Below are 21,723 nucleotides of genomic sequence, written 5' to 3' on the forward strand. Positions count from 1 at the left end.
CACTCTTTATCTGAGTCTCATTCCGTACCTGAGCCTCACTCTGTACCTGAGCCGCACACTGCACCTGAGTCTCACTCTGTACCTGTCCTCATCCTGTATCAGAGCCTCATTATATACCTGAGTCTCACTCTGTGCCTGAGCCTCACTCTATATCTGAGTCTCATTCTGTACCTGAGTCTCACTCTGTACCTGAGTCTCACTCTGTACCGGTGTCTCACTCTGTATTCGAATCTCACTCTGTAACTGGGCCTAACTGTGTATCTTTGTCTCAATCTGTACCTGAGCCTCACTCTGTACCTGAGCCTCACTCTGGAACTGAACTTCACCATGTTCCTGAGCCTCACTGTGTAATTGAGCCTCACGCTGTCCTGAGCCTCACTCTGTATCTGAGCCACACTCTGTACCTGAGAATCACTCTGTACCTGAGTCTCTCTCTGGACCAGAGGCTCACTCTGCATCTGAGTCTCAATCTATACCTGAGCCTCACTCTGTATCTGAGTCTTACTCTGTCCTGTGCCTCACTCTGTACCTGAGCCGCATCCTGTATCAGAGCCTCCCTCTGTATCTGAGTCTCACTCTTTATCTGAGCCTCACTCTATATCTGAGTCTCATTCTGTTCCTGAGCCTCACTCTGTACCTGAGTCTCACTATGTACCTGAGTCTCACTCTGTACCTGAGCCTCACTCTGTATCTGAGCTTTACTCTGTACCTGAGCCTCACTCTGTACCTGATCCTCACTCTGCAGCTGAGCCACACTCTGTATCTGAGCCACACTCTGTATAACAGCCTCACTCTGTATCTGAGTCTCACTCTGCATCTGTGTCTCATTCTATACCGGAGCCTCACTCTATAACTGAGACTCACTCTTTACTTGAGTTCCACTCTGTACCTGAGCACACGCTGCACCTGTGACACGTTCTGTATCTGAGCCACACTCTGTATCTGAGTCTCATTCTGTACCTGAGCCTCACTCTGTACCTGAGTCTCACTCTGTACCTGATCCTCACTCTGCAGCTGAGCCACCCTCTGTATCTGAGCCACACTCTGTATAAGAGCCTCACTCTGTATCTGAGTCTCACTCTGTATCTGAGTCTCATTCTGAACCTGAGCCTCACCATATACCTGAGCGCACACTGCACCCGAGTCTCACTCTGTACCTGAGCCTCATCCTGTATCAGAGCCTCATTATATACCTGAGTCTCACTCTGTATCTGAGCCTCACGCTATATCTGAGTCTCATTCTGTACCTGAGCCTCACTCTGTACCTGAGCTGCACTCTGCACCCGAGTCTCACTCTGTACCTGAGCCTCACTCTGTACCTGAGTCTCACTCTGTACCGGTGCCTCACTCTGTACCTGAGCATCACTCTGTATCAGACTCTCACTCTGGAACAGAGCCCTCATCTGTATGTGAGCCTCACTCTTTACCTGAGTCTCATTCTATTCGTGAGTCCCACTCTGTAGAAGAGTCTCACTCTGTACCTGAGCATCACTCTGTACCGGAGCCTCACTCTGGAACTGAACTTCACCATGTTCCTGAGCCTCACTCTGTAACTGAGCCTCACTCTGTAACTGAGCCTCACTCTGTTCTGAGCCTCACTCTGTATCTGAGACTCATTCTGTCCCTGGGCCTCACTCTGTACCCGAGTCTCACTCTTTACCTGAGTCTCTCTCGGGACCGGAGGCTCACTCTGCATCTTTTGTCATTCTATACCTGAGCCTCACTCTGTATCTGAGTCTCGCTCTGTTTTTTCCTCACTCTGTACCTGAGCCGCATCCTGTATCAGAGCCTCACTCTGTATCTGAGTCTCACTCTTTATCTGAGCCTCACTCTATATCTGAGTCTCATTCTGTGCCTGAGCCTCACTCTGCAGCTGAGCCACACTCTGTATCTGAGCCACACTCTGTATCTGAGTCTCATTCTGAACCTGAGCCTCACCCTATACCTGAGCCGTACACAGCACCCGAGTCTCACTCTGTACCTGAGCCTCATCCTGTATCAGAGCCTCATTATATACCTGAGTCTCACTCTGTATCTGAGCCTCACTCTATATCTGAGTCTCATTCTGTACCTGAGCCTCACTCTGTACCTGAGCTGCACTCTGCACCCGAGTCTCGCTCTGTACCTGAGCCTCACTCTGTATCTGAGCCTCACTCTGCATCTGAGTCTAATTCTATACCAGAGCCTCACTCTGTATCTGAGACTCACTCTTTACTTGAATCCCACTCTGTACCTGATCTCAGTCTGCACCTGAGACACGTTCTGTATCTGAGCCACACTCTGTATCTGAGTCTCATTCTGTAACTGAGCCTCACTCTCTACCTGAGTCTCACTCTTTACCTGAGCGTCACACTGTATCAGAGTCTTACTCTGTACCTGAGCCTCACTCTGTATCTGAGCCTTACTCTGTTCCTGAGCCTCACTCTGTATCTGTGCCTCACTCTGCATTTGGGTCTCATTACTGTACCTGAGCCTCACTCTGTACCTGAGTCTCACTCTGTACCGGAGCCTCACTCTGTACCTGAGCATCACTCTGTACCTGAGTCTGACACTGCACATGAGCCACACTCCGTATCTGAGCCTCACTCTGGAACTGAACTTCACCATGTTCCTGAGTCTCACTCTGTCCTGAACCTCACTCTGTATCTGAGCCTCACTCTGTATCTGAGTCTCATTCTGTACTTGAGCCTCATTCTGTACCCGAGTCTCACTCTGTACCTGAGCCTCACTCTTTACCTGAGCCTCACTCTGTACCTGAGTCTCACTCTGGACCAGAGCCTCACTCTGTATCTGTGCCTCACTCTGCATCTGAGTCTCATTCTATACCTGAGCCTCACTCTGTATCTGAGACTCACTCTTTACCTGAGTCCCAATCTGTACCTGAGCCTCACTCTGCGCCTGAGCCACAGTCTGTATCTGAGCCTCACTCTGTATCTGAGTCTCACTCGGCATCTGAGACTCACTCTGTATCTGAGTCTCACTCTGTATCTGAGCCTCACTCTGTATCTGAGTCTCATTCCCTCCCTGAGCCTCACTCTGTACATGAGTCTTACTCTTTACCTGAGCTTCACTCTGTATCTCAGCCTCACTCTGTATCTGAGCCTCACTCTGTATCTGAGTCCCGCTCTGTACCTGAGCCTCACTCTGCAACTGAGCATCACTCTGTCCTGAGCCTTTCTCTCTACCTGATCCTCATCCTGTATTGAGCCTCACTCTGTATCTGAGTCTCACTCTGTATCTGAGTCTCATTCTGTACCTGAGCCTCACTCTGTACTTGAGTCTCACTCTGCTCCTGAGTCTCACTGTGGACCAGAGCCTCTCTCTGTATCCGAGTCTCACTCTGCATCTGAGTCTCATTCTATACCGGAGCATCACTCTGTATCTGAGACTCACTCTTTACCTGAGTCCCACTCTGTACCTGAGCCTAACTCTGCGCCTGAGCCACAGTCTATATCTGAGCCTCACTCTGTATCTGAGTCTCACTCGGTATCTGAGCCTCACTCTGTATCTGAGTCTCACTCGGTATCTGAGCCTCACTCTGTATCTGAGTCTCATTCTCTCCCTGACCCTCTTTCTGTACATGAGTCTTACTCTGTACATGAGCTTCACTCTGTATCTCAGCCTCACTTTGTACCTGAGCCTCACTCTGCAACTGAGCCTCACTCTCTCCTGAGCCTTTCTCTCTACCTGATCCTCATCCTGTATCTGAGCCTCACTCTGTATCTGAGTCTCACTCTGTATCTGAGTCTCATTCTGTACCTGAGCCTCACTCTGTACCTGAGTCTCACTCTGCACCCGAGTCTCACTCTGTACCTGAGCCTCACTCTGTACCCGATTCTCATTCTGTACCCGAGCCTCACTCTTTACCTGAGCCTCACTCTGTACCTGAGTCTCACTGTGGACCAGAGCCTCTCTCTGTATCCGAGTCTCACTCAGCATCTGAGTCTCATTCTATACCGGAGCTTCACTCTGTACCTGAGCCTCACTCTGCACCTGAGCCACATTCTGTATCTGAGCCACACTCTGTATCAGAGCCTCACTCTGTACCTGAGCCTCACTCTTTACCTGAGCCTCACTCTGTACCTGAGTCTCACTCTGGACCAGAGCCTCACTCTGTATCTGTGCCTCACTCTGCATCTGAGTCTCATTCTATACCTGAGCCTCACTCTGTATCTGAGACTCACTCTTTACCTGAGTCCCAATCTGTACCTGAGCCTCACTCTGCGCCTGAGCCACAGTCTGTATCTGAGCCTCACTCTGTATCTGAGTCTCACTCGGCATCTGAGACTCACTCTGTATCTGAGTCTCACTCTGTATCTGAGCCTCACTCTGTATCTGAGTCTCATTCCCTCCCTGAGCCTCACTCTGTACATGAGTCTTACTCTTTACCTGAGCTTCACTCTGTATCTCAGCCTCACTCTGTATCTGAGCCTCACTCTGTATCTGAGTCCCGCTCTGTACCTGAGCCTCACTCTGCAACTGAGCATCACTCTGTCCTGAGCCTTTCTCTCTACCTGATCCTCATCCTGTATTGAGCCTCACTCTGTATCTGAGTCTCACTCTGTATCTGAGTCTCATTCTGTACCTGAGCCTCACTCTGTACTTGAGTCTCACTCTGCTCCTGAGTCTCACTGTGGACCAGAGCCTCTCTCTGTATCCGAGTCTCACTCTGCATCTGAGTCTCATTCTATACCGGAGCATCACTCTGTATCTGAGACTCACTCTTTACCTGAGTCCCACTCTGTACCTGAGCCTCACTCTGCGCCTGAGCCACAGTCTATATCTGAGCCTCACTCTGTATCTGAGTCTCACTCGGTATCTGAGCCTCACTCTGTATCTGAGTCTCACTCGGTATCTGAGCCTCACTCTGTATCTGAGTCTCATTCTCTCCCTGACCCTCACTCTGTACATGAGTCTTACTCTGTACATGAGCTTCACTCTGTATCTCAGCCTCACTTTGTACCTGAGCCTCACTCTGCAACTGAGCCTCACTCTGTCCTGAGCCTTTCTCTCTACCTGATCCTCATCCTGTATCTGAGCCTCACTCTGTATCTGAGTCTCACTCTGTATCTGAGTCTCATTCTGTACCTGAGCCTCACTCTGTACCTGAGTCTCACTCTGCACCCGAGTCTCACTCTGTACCTGAGCCTCACTCTGTACCCGATTCTCATTCTGTACCCGAGCCTCACTCTTTACCTGAGCCTCACTCTGTACCTGAGTCTCACTGTGGACCAGAGCCTCTCTCTGTATCCGAGTCTCACTATGCATCTGAGTCTCATTCTATACCGGAGCTTCACTCTGTACCTGAGCCTCACTCTGCACCTGAGCCACATTCTGTATCTGAGCCACACTCTGTATCAGAGCCTCACTCTGTATCTGAGTCTCACTCTTTATCTGAGTCTCATTCCGTACCTGAGCCTCACTCTGTACCTGAGCCGCACACTGCACCCGAGTCTCACTCTGTACCTGTCGTCATCCTGTATCAGAGCCTCATTGTATACCTGAGTCTCACTCTGTGTCTGAGCCTCACTCTATATCTGAGTCTCATTCTGTACCTGAGTCTCACTCTGTACCTGAGTCTCACTCTGTACCAGTGTCTCACTCTGTATTCGAATCTCACTCTGTAACTGGGCCTAACTGCGTATCTGTGTCTCAATCTGTACCTGAGCCTCACTCTGTACCTAAGCCTCACTCTGTATCTGAGCCTCATTCTGGACCTGAGCCTCACTCTGTATCTGAGCCTCACTCTGTATCTGAGCCTCACTCTGTACCTGAGTCTCTTTCTGTACCTGAGCCTCACTCTGTATTCGAGTCTCACTCTGTAACTGGGCCTAACTGTGTATCTGTGTCTCACTCTGTACCCGAATCTCTCTCTGTACCTGAGCCTGACTCTTTACCCGAGCCTCACTCTGTACCTGAGTCTCACTCTGGACCAGAGCCTCACTCTGTATCTGTGCCTCACTCTGCATCCGAGTCTCCTTCTATACCGGAGCCTCACTCTCTATCTGAGACTCACTCTGTACTGGAGCCTCACTCTGTACCTGAGCATCACTCTGTATCTGAGTCTCATTCTGTACCTGAGCCTCACTCTGTACCTGAGTCTCACTCTGTACTGGAGCCTCACTCTGTACCTGAGCATCACTCTGTATCAGAGTCTTACTCTATGCGTGAGCCTCACTCTTTATGTGAGCCTTACTCTGTACCTGAGCCTCGCTCTGTACCTGAGTCTGACAATGCACATGAGCCACACTCAGTATCTGAGCCTCACTCTGGAACTGAACTTCAGCATGTTCCTGAGCCTCACTCTGTATCTCAGCCTCACTCTGTTTAAGAGTCTCACTCTGTAACTGAGCCTCACTGTATAACAGAGTCTCAGTCTGTCCTGAGCCTCACTCTGTATCTGAGCCTCACTCTGTATCTGAGTCTCATTCTGTACTTGAGGATCACTCTGTACCTGAGCCTCACTTTTTAACTGAGCCTCACTCTGTACCTGAGTCTCACTCTGTACCAGATCCTCACTCTGTATCTGTGCCTCACTCTGCATCTGAGTCTCATTCTGTATCTGAGCCACACTCTATATCTGATGCTCACTCTGTATATGAGTCTCACTCGGTATCTGAGCCTCACTCTGTATCTGAGTCTCACTCTGTATCTGAGCCTCTCTCTGTATCTGAGTCTCATTCTGTACCTGAGCCTCACTCTGTAAATGAGTCTTACTCTGTACCTAGGCTTCACTCTGTATCTCTGCCTCACTCTGTATCTGAGCCTCACTCTGTATCTGAGTCTCACTCTGTACCTGAGCCTCACTCTGCAACTGAGCCTCACTCTGTCCTGAGCCTCAATCTCTACCTGATCCTCATCCTGTATCTGAGCCTCACTCTGTATCTGAGTCTCACTCTGTATCTGAATCTCATTCTGTACTTGAGCCTCACTCTGTACCTGAGTCTCACTCTGCACCCGAGTCTCACTCTGTAACGGAGCCTCACTCTGTATCTGAGACTCATTCTGTACCTGAGCCTCACTCTGTACCTGAGTCTCACTCTGTACCGGTGCCTCACTCTGTACCTGAGCATCACTCTGTATCAGAGTCTCACTCTGGAACAGAGCCATCATCTGTATGTGAGCCTCACTCTTTACCTGAGTCTCATTCTATGCGTGAGTCCCACTCTGTAGAAGAGTCTCACTCTGTCCCTGAGCCTCACTCTGTATCTGTGTGTCACTCTGTACCAGAGCCTCACTTTGAATCTGAGCCGCTCTCTGGAACTGAACTTCACTCTGTTCCGGAGCCACACACTGGAACTGATCTCACCATGTTCGTGAGCTTCACTCTGTATCTCAGTCTCGCTCTGTATTTGATCCTCATTCTGTACCTAAGCCTCACTCTGTATCTGAGCCTCATTCTGGACCTGAGCCTCAGTCTGTATCTGAGCCTCACTCTGTATCTGAGTCTCACTCTGTATCTGAGTCTCACTCTGTACCTGAGTCTCTTTCTGTACCTGAGCCTCACACTTTATTCGAGTCTGACTCTGTAACTGGGCCTAAAATTGTATCTGTGTCTCACTCTGTACCTGAGCATCACTCTGTACCTGAGCCTCACTCTGGAACTGAACTTTACCATGTTCCTGAGCCTCACTCTGTAACTGAGCCTCACTCTGTAACTGAGCCTCACTCTGTTCTGAGCCTCACTCTGTATCTGAGACTCATTCTGTCCCTGGGCCTCACTCTGTACCCGAGTCTCACTCTGTACCCGAGTCTCTCTCTGGACCAGAGGCTCACTCTGCATCTTTTTCTCATTCTATACCTGAGCCTCACTCTGTATCTGAGTCTCACTCTGTCCTGTGCCTCACTCTGTACCTGAACCGCATCCTGTTTCAGAGCCTCACTCTGTATCTGAGTCTCACTCTTTATCTGAGCCTCACTGTATATCTGAGTCTCATTCTGTGCCTGAGCCTCACTCTGCAGCTGAGCCACACTCTGTATCTGAGCCACACTCTGTATCTGAGTCTCATTCTGAACCTGAGCCTCACCCTATACCTGAGCCGTACACTGCACCTGAGTCTCACTCTGTACCTGAACCTCATCCTTTATCAGAGCCTCATTATATACCTGAGTCTCACTCTGTATCTGAGCCTCACTCTATATCTGAGTCTCATTCTGTACCTGAGCCTCACTCTGTACCTGAGCTGCACTCTGCACCCGAGTCTCGCTCTGTACCTGATTCTCACTCTGTATCTGAGCCTTACTCTGCATCTGAGTCTCATTCTATACCAGAGCCTCACTCTGTATCTGAGACTCACTCTTTACTTGAATCCCACTCTGTACCTGATCTCACTCTGCAACTGAGACACGTTCTGTATCTGAGCCACACTCTGTATCTGAGTCTCATTCTGTACCTGAGCCTCACTCTCTACCTGAGTCTCACTCTGTACCGGAGCCTCACTCTGTACCTGAGCATCACACTGTATCAGAGTCTTACTCTGTACCTGAGCCTCACTCTGTATGTGAGCCTTACTCTGTACCTGAGCCTCACTCTGTATCTATGCCTCACTCTGCATCTGAGTCTCATTCTGTACCTGAGCCTCACTCTGTACCTGAGTCTCACTCTGTACCGGAGCCTCACTCTGTACCTGAGCATCACTCTGTACCTGAGTCTGACACTGCACATGAGCCACACTCCGTATCTGAGCCTCACTCTGGAACTGAACTTCACCATGTTCCTGAGTCTCACTCTGTCCTGAACCTCACTCTGTATCTGAGCCTCACTCTGTATCTGAGTCTCATTCAGTAGTTGAGCCTCATTCTGTACCCGAGTCTCACTCTGTACCTGAGCCTCACTCTTTACCTGAGCCTCACTCTGTACCTGAGTCTCACTCTGGACCAGAGCCTCACTCTTTACCTGAGCCTCACTCTGTACCTGAGTCTCACTCTGGACCAGAGCCTCACTCTGTATCTGTGCCTCACTCTGCATCTGAGTCTCATTCTATACCTGAGCCTCACTCTGTTTCTGAGACTCACTATTTACCTGAGTCCCAATCTGTAACTGAGCCTCACTCTGCGCCTGAGCCACAGTCTGTATCTGAGCCTCACTCTGTATCTAAGTCTCACTCGGTATCTGAGCCGCACTCTGTATCTGAGTCTCACTCTGTATCTTAGCCTCACTCTGTATCTGAGTCTCATTCTCTCCCTGAGCCTCACTCTGTACATGAGTCTTACACTGTACATGAGCTTCACTCTGTATCTCAGCCTCACTCTGTATCTGAGCCTCACTCTGTATCTGAATCTCACTCTGTACCTGAGCCTCACTCTGCAACTGAGCCTCACTCTGTCCTGAGCCTTTCTCTCTACCTGATCCTCATCCTGTATCTGAGCCTCACTCTGTATCTGAGTCTCACTCTGTATCTGAGTCTCATTCTGTACCTGAGCCTCACTCTGTACCTGAGTCTCAGTCTGCACCCGAGTCTCACTCTGTACCTGAGCCTCACTCTGTACCCGATTCTCATTCTCTACCCGAGCCTCACTCTTTACCTGAGCCGCACTCTGTACCTGAGTCTCACTGTGGACCAGAGCCTCTCTCTGTATCCGAGTCTCACTCTGCATCTGAGTCTCAAACTATACCGGAGCTTCACTCTGTATCTGAAACTCAATCTTTACCTGAGTCCCACTCTGTACCTGAGCCTCACTCTGCACCTGAGCCACATTCTGTATCTGAGCCATACTCTGTATCAGAGCCTCACTCTGTATCTGAGTCTCACTCTTTATCTGAGTCTCATTCTGTACCTGAGCCTCACTCTGTACCTGAGCCGCACACTGCACCCGAGTCTCACTCTGTACCTGTCCTCATCCTGTATTAGAGCCTCATTATATACCTGAGTCTCACTCTGTGTCTGAGCCTCACTCTATATCTGAGTCTCATTCTGTACCTGAGCCTCACTCTGTACCTGAGTCTAACTCTGTACCGGTGTCTCACTCTGTATTCGAATCTCACTCTGTAACTGGGCCTAACTGTGTATCTGTGTCTCAATCTGTACCTGAGCCTCACTCTGTACCTGAGCCTCACTCTGGAACTGAACTTCAGCATGTTCCTGAGCCTCACTCTGTAATTGAGCCTCACGCTGTCCTGAGCCTCACTCTGTATCTGAGACACATTCTGTCCCTGGGCCTCACTCTGTACCCGAGTCTCTCTCTGTACCCAAGCCACACTCTGTACCTGAGACTCACTCTGTACCTGAGTCTCATTCTATACCTGAGCCTCACTCTGTATCTGAGACTCACTCTTTACCTTAGTCCCAATCTGTACCTGAGCCTCACTCTGCGCCTGAGCCACAGTCTGTATCTGAGCCTCACTCGGTATCTGAGCCGCACTCTGTATCTGAGTCTCACTCTGTATCTTAGCCTCACTCTGTATCTGAGTCTCATTCTCTCCCTGAGCCTCACTCTGTACATGAGTCTTACTCTGTACCTGAGCTTCACTCTGTATCTCAGCCTCACTCTGTACCCGATTCTCATTCTCTACCCGAGCCTCACTCTTTACCTGAGCCGCACTCTGTACCTGAGTCTCACTCTGTATCTGAGCCTCACTCTGTATCTGAATCTCACTCTGTACCTGAGCCTCACTCTGCAACTGAGCCTCACTCTGTCCTGAGCCTTTCTCTCTACCTGATCCTCATCCTGTATCTGAGCCTCACTCTGTATCTGAGTCTCACTCTGTATCTGAGTCTCACTCTGTACCTGAGCCTCACTCTGTACCCGATTCTCATTCTCTACCTGAGCCTCACTCTTTACCTGAGCCGCACTCTGTACCTGAGTCTCACTGTGGACCAGAGCCTCTCTCTGTATCCGAGTCTCACTCTGCATCTGAGTCTCATTCTATACCGGAGCTTCACTCTGTATCTGAGACTCACTCTTTACCTGAGTCCCACTCTTTACCTGAGCCTCACTCTGCACCTGAGCCACATTCTGTATCTGAGCCACACTCTGTATCAGAGCCTCACTCTGTATCTGATTCTCACTCTTTATCTGAGTCTCATTCTGTACCTGAGCCTCACTCTGTACCTGAGCCGCACACTGCACCCGAGTCTCACTCTGTACCTGTCCTCATCCTGTATCAGAGACTCATTATATACCTGAGTCTCACTCTGTGTCTGAGCCTCACTCTATATCTGAGTCTCATTCTGTACCTGAGCCTCACTCTGTACCTGAGTCTCACTCTGTACCGGTGTCTCACTCTGTATTCGAATCTCACTCTGTAACGGGGCCTAACTGTGTATCTGTGTCTCAGTCTGTACCTGAGCCTCACTCTGTACCTGAGCCTCACTCTGGAACTGAACTTCAGCATGTTCCTGAGCCTCACTGTGTAATTGAGCCTCACGCTGTCCTGAGCCTCACTCTGTATCTGAGACACATTCTGTCCCTGGGCCTCACTCTGTACCCGAGTCTCTCTCTGTACCCGAGCCACACTCTGTACCTGAGACTCACTCTGTACCTGAGTCTCTCTCTGGACCAGAGGCTCACTCTGCATCTGAGTCTCATTCTATACCTGAGCCTCACTCTGTATCTGAGTCTCACTCTGTCCTGTGCCTCACTCTGTACCTGAGCTGCATCCTGTATCAGAGCCTCGCTCTGTATCTGAGTCTCACTCTTTATCTGAGCCTCACTCTATATCTGAGTCTCATTCTGTTCCTGAGCCTCACTCTGTACCTGAGTCTCACTATGTACCTGAGTCTCACTCTGTACCTGAGCCTCACTCTGTATCTGAGCTTTACTCTGTACCTGAGCCTCACTCTGTACCTGATCCTCACTCTGCAGCTGAGCCACACTCTGTATCTGAGCCACACTCTGTATAAGAGCCTCACTCTGTATCTGAGTCTCATTCTGAACCTGAGCCTCACCCTATACCTGAGCGGCACAATGCACCCGAGTCTCACTCTGTACCTGAGCCTCATCCTGTATCAGAGCCTCATTATATACCTGAGTCTCACTCTGTATCTGAGCCTCACTCTATATCTGAGTCTCATTCTGTACCTGAGCCTCACTCTGTACCTGAGCTGCACTCTGCACCCGAGTCTCACTCTGTACCTGAGCCTGACTCTGTACCTGAGCCTCATTCTGTACTTGAGTCTCACTCTGGACCAGAGCCTCACTCCGTATCTGTTCCTCACTCTGCATCTGAGTCTCATTCTATACCGGAGCCTCACTCTGTATCTGAGACTCACTCTTTACTTGAGTCCCACTCTGTACCTGAGCATAAGCTGCACCTGAGACACGTTCTGTATCTGAGCCACACTCTGTATCTGAGTCTCATTCTGTACCTGAGCCTCACTCTGTACCTGAGTCTCACTCTGTACCGGAGCCTCACTCTGTACTTGAGCATCACACTGTATCAGAGTCTTACTCTGTACCTGAGCCTCACTCTGTACCTGAGTCTGACACTGCACATGAGCCTCACTCAGTATCTGAGCCTCACTCTGGAACTGAACATCACCATGTTCCTGAGCCTCACTCTGTATCTCAGCCTCACTCTGTATCTGAGTCTCATTCTGTACTTGAGCCTCACTCTGTACCCGAGTCTCACTCTGTACCTAAGCCTCACTCTGTATCTGAGCCTCATTCTGGACCTGAGCCTCACTCTGTATCTGAGCCTCACTCTGTATCTGAGTCTCACTCTGTACCTGAGTCTCTTTCTGTACCTGAGCCTCAGTCTGTATTCGAGTCTCACTCTGTAACTGGGCCTAACTGTGCATCTGTGTCTCACTCTGTACCTGAGTCTCACTCTGGACCAGAGCCTCACTCTGTATCTGAGACTCACTCTGTACTGGAGCCTCACTCTGTACCTGAGCATCACTCTGTATCTGAGTCTCATTCTGTACCTGAGCCTCACTCTGTACCTGAGTCTCACTCTGTACTGGAGCCTCACTCTGTACCTGAGCATCACTCTGTATCAGAATCTTACTCTGTACCTGAGCCTCACTCTGTATCTGAGCCTTCCTCTGTACCTGAGCCTCGCTCTGTACCTGAGTCTGACAATGCACATGAGCCACACTCAGTATCTGAGCCTCACTCTGGAACTGAACTTCAGCATGTTCCTGAGCCTCACTCTGTATCTCAGCATCACTCTGTATATGAGTCTCACTCTGTAACTGAGCCTCACTGTATAACTGAGTCTCAGTCTGTCCTAAGCCTCACTCTGTATCTGAGCCACACTCTGTATCTGAGTCTCATTCTGTACTTGAGGCTCACTCTGTACCCCAGTCTCACTCTGTACCTGAGCCTCACTCTTTACCTGAGCCTCACTCTGACCCGAGTCTCACTCTGTACCTGAGCCTCACTTTTTAACTGAGCCTCACTCTGTACCTGAGTCTCACTTTGGACCAGAGCCTCACTCTGTATCTGAGCCTCACTCTGCATCTGAGTCTCATTCTATACCGGAGCCTCACTCTGTATCTGAGACTTACTCTTTACTTGAGTCCCACTCTGGACCTGAGCTCAATCTGCACCTGAGACACGTTCTGTATCTGAGCCACACTCTGTATCTGAGTCTCATTCTGTACCTGAGCCTCACTCTGTACCTGAGTCTCACTCTGTACTGGAGTCTCACTCTGTACCTGAGTCTCACTTTTTAACTGAGCCTCACTCTGTACCTGAGTCTCACTCTGGTCCAGAGCCTCACTCTGTATCTGTGCCTCACTCTGCATCTGAGTCTCATTCTGTATCTGAGCCACACTCTATATCTGAGGCTCACTCTGTATATGAGTCTCACTCGGTATCTGAGCCTCACTCTGTATCTGAGTCTCACTCTGTATCTGAGCCTCTCTCTGTATCTGAGTCTCATTCTATACCTGAGCCTCACTCTGTACATGAGTCTTACTCTGTACCTGAGCTTCACTCTGTATCTCTGCCTCACTCTGTATCTGAGCCTCACTCTGTATCTGAGCCTCACTCTGTACCTGAGCCTCACTCTGCAACTGAGCCTCACTCTGTCCTGAGCCTCGATCTCTACCTGATCCTCATCCTGTATCTGAGCCTCACTCTGTATCTGACTCCGTATATGAGTCTCATTCTGTACTTGAGCCTCACTCTATATTGAGTCTGACTCTGCACCCGAGTCTCACTCTGTAACGGAGCCTCACTCTGTATCTGAGACTCATTCTGTACCTGAGCCTCACTCTGTACCTGAGTCTCACTCTGTACCGGTGCCTCACTCTGTACCTGAGCATCACTCTGTATCTGAGTCTCACTCTGTACCTGAGCCTCACTCTGCAACTGAGCCTCACTCTTTCCTGAGCCTCAAACTCTACCTGATCCTCATCCTGTATCTGAGCCTCACTCTGTATCTGAGTCTCACTCTGTATATGAGTCTCATTCTGTACTTGAGCCTCACTCTGTATTGAGTCTGACTCTGCACCCGAGTCTCACTCTGTAACGGAGCCTCACTCTTTATCTGAGACTTATTCTGTACCTGAGCCTCACTCTGTACCTGAGTGTCAATCTGTACCGGTGCCTCACTCTGTACCTGAGCATCAGTCTGTATCTGAATCTCACTCTGTACCTGAGCCTCACTCTGCAACTGAGCCTCACTCTGTCCTGAGCCTCAATCTCTACCTGATCCTCATCCTGTATCTGAGCCTCACTCTGTCTCTGAGTCTCACTCTGTATCTGAGTCTCATTCTTTACTTGAGCCTCACTCTGTATTGAGTCTCACTCTGCACCCGAGTCTCACTCTGTAACGGAGCCTCACTCTGTATCTGAGACTCATTCTGTTCCTGAGCCCCACTCTGTACCTGAGTCTCACTCTGTACCAGTGCCTCATTCTGTACCTGAGCATCACTCTCTATCAGAGTCTCACTCTGGAACAGAGCCTCCATCTGTATGTGAGCCTCACTCTTTACCTGAGTCTCATTCTATGCGTGAGTCCCACTCTGTAGAAGAGTCTCACTCTGTCCCTGAGCCTCACTCTGTATCTGTGTGTCACTCTGTACCAGAGCCTCACTTTGAATCTGAGCCGCTCTCTGGAACTGAACTTCACTCTGTTCCTGAGCCACACACTGGAACTGATCTCACCATGTTCGTGAGCCTCACTCTGTATCTCAGTCTCGCTCTGTATTTTATCCTCATTCTGTACCTAAGCCTCACTCTGTATCTGAGCCTCATTCTGGACCTGAGCCTCAGTCTGTATCTGAGCCTCACTCTGTATCTGAGTCTCACTCTGTACCTGAGGCTCTTTCTGTAGCTGAGCCTCACACTGTATTCGAGTCTGACTCTGTAACTGGGCCTAAAATTGTATCTGTGTCTCACTCTGTACCTGAGCCTCACTCTGGAACTGAACTTCACCATGTTCCTGAGCCTCACTCTGTAACTGAGCCTCACTCTGTAACTGAGCCTCACTCTGTTCTGAGCCTCACTCTGTATCTGAGACTCATTCTGTCCCTGGGCCTCACTCTGTACCCGAGTCTCCCTCTGTACCCGAGCCACACTCTGTACCTGAGACTCACTCTGTACCTGAGTCTCTCTCTGGACCGGAGGCTCACTCTGCATCTTTTTCTCATTCTATACCTGAGCCTCACTCTGTATCTGAGTCTCACTGTGTCCTGTGCCTCACTCTGTACCTGAGCCGCATCCTGTATCAGAGCCTCACTCTGTATCTGAGTCTCACTCTTTATCTGAGCCTCACTCTATATCTGACTCTCATTCTGTTCCTGAGCCTCACTCTGCAGCTGAGCCACACTCTGTATCTGAGCCACACTCTGTATCTGAGTCTCATTCTGAACCTGAGCCTCACCCTAGACCTGAGCCGTAACCTGCACCCGAGTCTCACTCTGTACCTGAGCCTCATCCTGTATCAGAGCCTCATTATATACCTGAGTCTCACTCTGTATCTGAGCCTCACTCTATATCTGAGTCTCATTCTGTACCTGAGCCTCACTCTGTACCTGAGCTGCACTCTGCACCCGAGACTCGCTCTGTACCTGAGCCTCACTCTGTACCTGAGCCTCATTCTGTACCTGAGTCTCACTCTGGACCAGAGCCTCACTCTGTATCTGAGCCTCACTCTGCATCTGAGTCTAATTCTATACCAGAGCCTCACTCTGTTTCTGAGACTCACTCTTTACTTGAATTCCACTCTGTACCTCATCTCACTCTGCACCTGAGACACGTTCTGTATCTGAGCCACACTCTGTATCTGAGTCTCATTCTGTACCTGAGCCTCACTCTGTACCTGAGTGTCACTCTGTACCGGAGCCTCACTCTGTACCTGAGCATCACACTGTATCAGAGTCTTACTCTGTACCTGAGCCTCACTCTGTATCTGAGCCTTACTCTGTACCTCAGCCTCACTCAGTATCTGTGCCTCACTCTGCATCTGAGTCTCATTCTGTACCTGAGCCTCACTCTGTACCTGAGTCTCACTCTGTACCGGAGCCTCACTCTGTACGTGAGCCTCACTCTGTACCTGAGTCTGACACTGCACATGAGCCACACTCCGTATCTGAGCCTCACTCTGGAACTGAACTTCACCATGTTCCTGAGTCTCACTCTGTCCTGAACCTCACTCTGTATCTGAGCCTCACTCTGTATCTGAGTCTCATTCTGTACTTGAGCCTCATTCTGTACCCGAGTCTCACTCTGTACCTGAGCCTCACTCTCTACCTGAGCCTCACTCTGTACCTGAGTCTCACTCTGGACCAGAGCCTCACTCTGTATCTGTGCCTCACTCTGCATCTGAGTCTCATTCTATACCTGAGCCTCACTCTGTATCTGAGACTCACTCTTTACCTGAGTCCCAATCTGTACCTGAGCCTCACTCTGCGCCTGAGCCACAGTCTGTATCTGAGCCTCACTCTGTATCTGAGTCTCACTCGGTATCTGATCCTCACTCTGTATCTGAGCCTCACTCTGTATCTGAGCCTCACTCTGTATCTGAGTCTCATTCCCTCCCTGAGCCTCACTCTGTACATGAGTCTTACTCTTTACCTGAGCTTCACTCTGTATCTCAGCCTCACTCTGTATCTGAGCCTCACTCTGTATCTGAGTCTCACTCTGTACCTGAGCCTCACTCTGCAACTGAGCCTCACTCTGTCCTGAGCCTTTCTCTCTACCTGATCCTCATCCTGTATCTGAGCCTCACTCTGTATCTGAGTCTCACTCTGTATCTGAGTCTCATTCTGTACCTGAGCCTCACTCTGTACCTGAGTCTCACTCTGCTCCTGAGTCTCACTGTGGACCAGAGCCTCTCTCTGTATCCGAGTCTCACTCTGTACCTGAGCCTCACTCTGCAACTGAGCCTCACTCTGTCCTGAGCCTTTCTCTCTACCTGATCCTCATCCTGTATCTGAGCCTCACTCTGTATCTGAGTCTCACTCTGTATCTGAGTCTCATTCTATACCGGAGCTTCACTCTGTATCTGAGACTCACTCTTTACCTGAGTCCCACTCTGTACCTGAGCCTCACTCTGCACCTGAGCCACATTCTGTATCTGAGCCACCCTCTGTATCAGAGCCTCACACTGCACCAGAGTCTCACTCTCTGCTTGAGTCTCACTCTGTACCGGTCTCTCACTCTGTATTCGAATGTCACTCTGTAACTGGGCCTAACTGTGTATCTGTGTCTCAATCTGTACCTGAGCCTCACTCTGTACCTGAGCCTCACTCTGGTACTGAACTTCACCATGTTCCTGAGCCTCACTCTGTATCTGAGACTCATTCTGTCCCTGGGCCTCACTCTGTACCCGAGTCTCTCTCTGTACCCGAGCCACACTCTGTACCTGAGAATCACTCTGTACCTGAGTCTCTCTCTGGTCCAGAGGCTCACTCTGCATCTGAGTCTCATTCTATACCTGAGACTCACTATGTACCTGAGCCTCACTCTGTACCTGAGTGTCAATCTGTACCGGTGCCTCACTCTGTACCTGAGCATCAGTCTGTATCTGAGTCTCACTCTGTACCTGAGCCTCACTCTGCAACTGAGCCTCACTCTGTCCTGAGCCTCAATCTCTACCTGATCCTCATCCTGTATCTGAGCCTCACTCTGTCTCTGAGTCTCACTCTGTATCTGAGTCTCATTCTTTACTTGAGCCTCACTCTGTATTGAGTCTCACTCTGCACCCGAGTCTCACTCTGTAACGGAGCCTCACTCTGTATCTGAGACTCATTCTGTTCCTGAGCCCCACTCTGTACCTGAGTCTCACTCTGTACCAGTGCCTCATTCTGTACCTGAGCATCACTCTCTATCAGAGTCTCACTCTGGAACAGAGCCTCCATCTGTATGTGAGCCTCACTCTTTACCTGAGTCTCATTCTATGCGTGAGTCCCACTCTGTAGAAGAGTCTCACTCTGTCCCTGAGCCTCACTCTGTATCTGTGTGTCACTCTGTACCAGAGCCTCACTTTGAATCTGAGCCGCTCTCTGGAACTGAACTTCACTCTGTTCCTGAGCCACACACTGGAACTGATCTCACCATGTTCGTGAGCCTCACTCTGTATCTCAGTCTCGCTCTGTATTTTATCCTCATTCTGTACCTAAGCCTCACTCTGTATCTGAGCCTCATTCTGGACCTGAGCCTCAGTCTGTATCTGAGCCTCACTCTGTATCTGAGTCTCACTCTGTACCTGAGGCTCTTTCTGTAGCTGAGCCTCACACTGTATTCGAGTCTGACTCTGTAACTGGACCTAAAATTGTATCTGTGTCTCACTCTGTACCTGAGCCTCACTCTGGAACTGAACTTCACCATGTTCCTGAGCCTCACTCTGTAACTGAGCCTCACTCTGTAACTGAGCCTCACTCTGTTCTGAGCCTCACTCTGTATCTGAGACTCATTCTGTCCCTGGGCCTCACTCTGTACCCGAGTCTCCCTCTGTACCCGAGCCACACTCTGTACCTGAGACTCACTCTGTACCTGAGTCTCTCTCTGGACCGGAGGCTCACTCTGCATCTTTTTCTCATTCTATACCTGAGCCTCACTCTGTATCTGAGTCTCACTGTGTCCTGTGCCTCACTCTGTACCTGAGCCGCATCCTGTATCAGAGCCTCACTCTGTATCTGAGTCTCACTCTTTATCTGAGCCTCACTCTATATCTGACTCTCATTCTGTTCCTGAGCCTCACTCTGCAGCTGAGCCACACTCTGTATCTGAGCCACACTCTGTATCTGAGTCTCATTCTGAACCTGAGCCTCACCCTAGACCTGAGCCGTAACCTGCACCCGAGTCTCACTCTGTACCTGAGCCTCATCCTGTATCAGAGCCTCATTATATACCTGAGTCTCACTCTGTATCTGAGCCTCACTCTATATCTGAGTCTCATTCTGTACCTGAGCCTCACTCTGTACCTGAGCTGCACTCTGCACCCGAGACTCGCTCTGTACCTGAGCCTCACTCTGTACCTGAGCCTCATTCTGTACCTGAGTCTCACTCTGGACCAGAGCCTCACTCTGTATCTGAGCCTCACTCTGCATCTGAGTCTAATTCTATACCAGAGCCTCACTCTGTTTCTGAGACTCACTCTTTACTTGAATTCCACTCTGTACCTCATCTCACTCTGCACCTGAGACACGTTCTGTATCTGAGCCACACTCTGTATCTGAGTCTCATTCTGTACCTGAGCCTCACTCTGTACCTGAGTGTCACTCTGTACCGGAGCCTCACTCTGTACCTGAGCATCACACTGTATCAGAGTCTTACTCTGTACCTGAGCCTCACTCTGTATCTGAGCCTTACTCTGTACCTCAGCCTCACTCAGTATCTGTGCCTCACTCTGCATCTGAGTCTCATTCTGTACCTGAGCCTCACTCTGTACCTGAGTCTCACTCTGTACCGGAGCCTCACTCTGTACGTGAGCCTCACTCTGTACCTGAGTCTGACACTGCACATGAGCCACACTCCGTATCTGAGCCTCACTCTGGAACTGAACTTCACCATGTTCCTGAGTCTCACTCTGTCCTGAACCTCACTCTGTATCTGAGCCTCACTCTGTATCTGAGTCTCATTCTGTACTTGAGCCTCATTCTGTACCCGAGTCTCACTCTGTACCTGAGCCTCACTCTTTACCTGAGCCTCACTCTGTACCTGAGTCTCACTCTGGACCAGAGCCTCACTCTGTATCTGTGCCTCACTCTGCATCTGAGTCTCATTCTATACCTGAGCCTCACTCTGTATCTGAGACTCACTCTTTACCTGAGTCCCAATCTGTACCTGAGCCTCACTCTGCGCCTGAGCCACAGTCTGTATCTGAGCCTCACTCTGTATCTGAGTCTCACTCGGTATCTGATCCTCACTCTGTATCTGAGTCTCACTCTGTATCTGAGCCTCACTCTGTATCTGAGTCTCATTCCCTCCCTGAGCCTCACTCTGTACATGAGTCTTACTCTTTACCTGAGCTTCACTCTGTATCTCAGCCTCACTCTGTATCTGAGCCTCACTCTGTATCTGAGTCTCACTCTGTACCTGAGCCTCACTCTGCAACTGAGCCTCACTCTGTCCTGAGCCTTTCTCTCTACCTGATCCTCATCCTGTATCTGAGCCTCACTCTGTATCTGAGTCTCACTCTGTATCTGAGTCTCATTCTGTACCTGAGCCTCACTCTGTACCTGATTCTCACTCTGCTCCTGAGTCTCACTGTGGACCAGAGCCTCTCTCTGTATCCGAGTCTCACTCTGTACCTGAGCCTCACTCTGCAACTGAGCCTCACTCTGTCCTGAGCCTTTCTCTCTACCTGATCCTCATCCTGTATCTGAGCCTCACTCTGTATCTGAGTCTCACTCTGTATCTGAGTCTCATTCTATACCGGAGCTTCACTCTGTATCTGAGACTCACTCTTTACCTGAGTCCCACTCTGTACCTGAGCCTCACTCTGCACCTGAGCCACATTCTGTATCTGAGCCACCCTCTGTATCAGAGCCTCACACTGCACCAGAGTCTCACTCTCTGCTTGAGTCTCACTCTGTACCGGTCTCTCACTCTGTATTCGAATGTCACTCTGTAACTGGGCCTAACTGTGTATCTGTGTCTCAATCTGTACCTGAGCCTCACTCTGTACCCGAGCCTCACTCTGGTACTGAACTTCACCATGTTCCTGAGCCTCACTCTGTATCTGAGACTCATTCTGTCCCTGGGCCTCACTCTGTACCCGAGTCTCTCTCTGTACCCGAGCCACACTCTGTACCTGAGAATCACTCTGTACCTGAGTCTCTCTCTGGTCCAGAGGCTCACTCTGCATCTGAGTCTCATTCTATACATGAGCCTCACTATGTATCTGAGTCTCACTCTGTCCTGTGCCTCACTCTGTACCTGAGCCTCATCCTGTATCAGAGCCTCACTCTGTATCTGAGTCTCACTCTTTATCTGAGCCTCACTCTATATCTGAGTCTCATTCTGTTCCTGAGCCTCACACTGTACCTGAGTCTCACTATGTACCTGAGTCTCACTCTTTACCTGAGCCTCACTCTGTACCTGAGTCTCACTCGGGACCAGAGCCTCACTCTGTTTCTGTGCTTCATTCTGCATCTGAGTCTCATTCTATACCTGAGCCTCACTCTGTATCTGAGACTCACTCTTTACCTGAGTCCCAATCTGTACCTGAGCCTCACTCTGCGCCTGAGCCACAGTCTGTATCTGAGCCTCACTCTGTATCTGAGTCTCACTCGGCATTTGAGACTCACTCTGTATCTGAGTCTCACTCTGTACCTGAGCCTCACTCTGTATCTGAGTCTCATTCCCTCCCTGAGCCTCACTCTG

The sequence above is a fragment of the Carcharodon carcharias genome, chromosome 15 (assembly GCF_017639515.1).
Source record: "Carcharodon carcharias isolate sCarCar2 chromosome 15, sCarCar2.pri, whole genome shotgun sequence".
NCBI lineage: Eukaryota > Metazoa > Chordata > Chondrichthyes > Lamniformes > Lamnidae > Carcharodon > Carcharodon carcharias.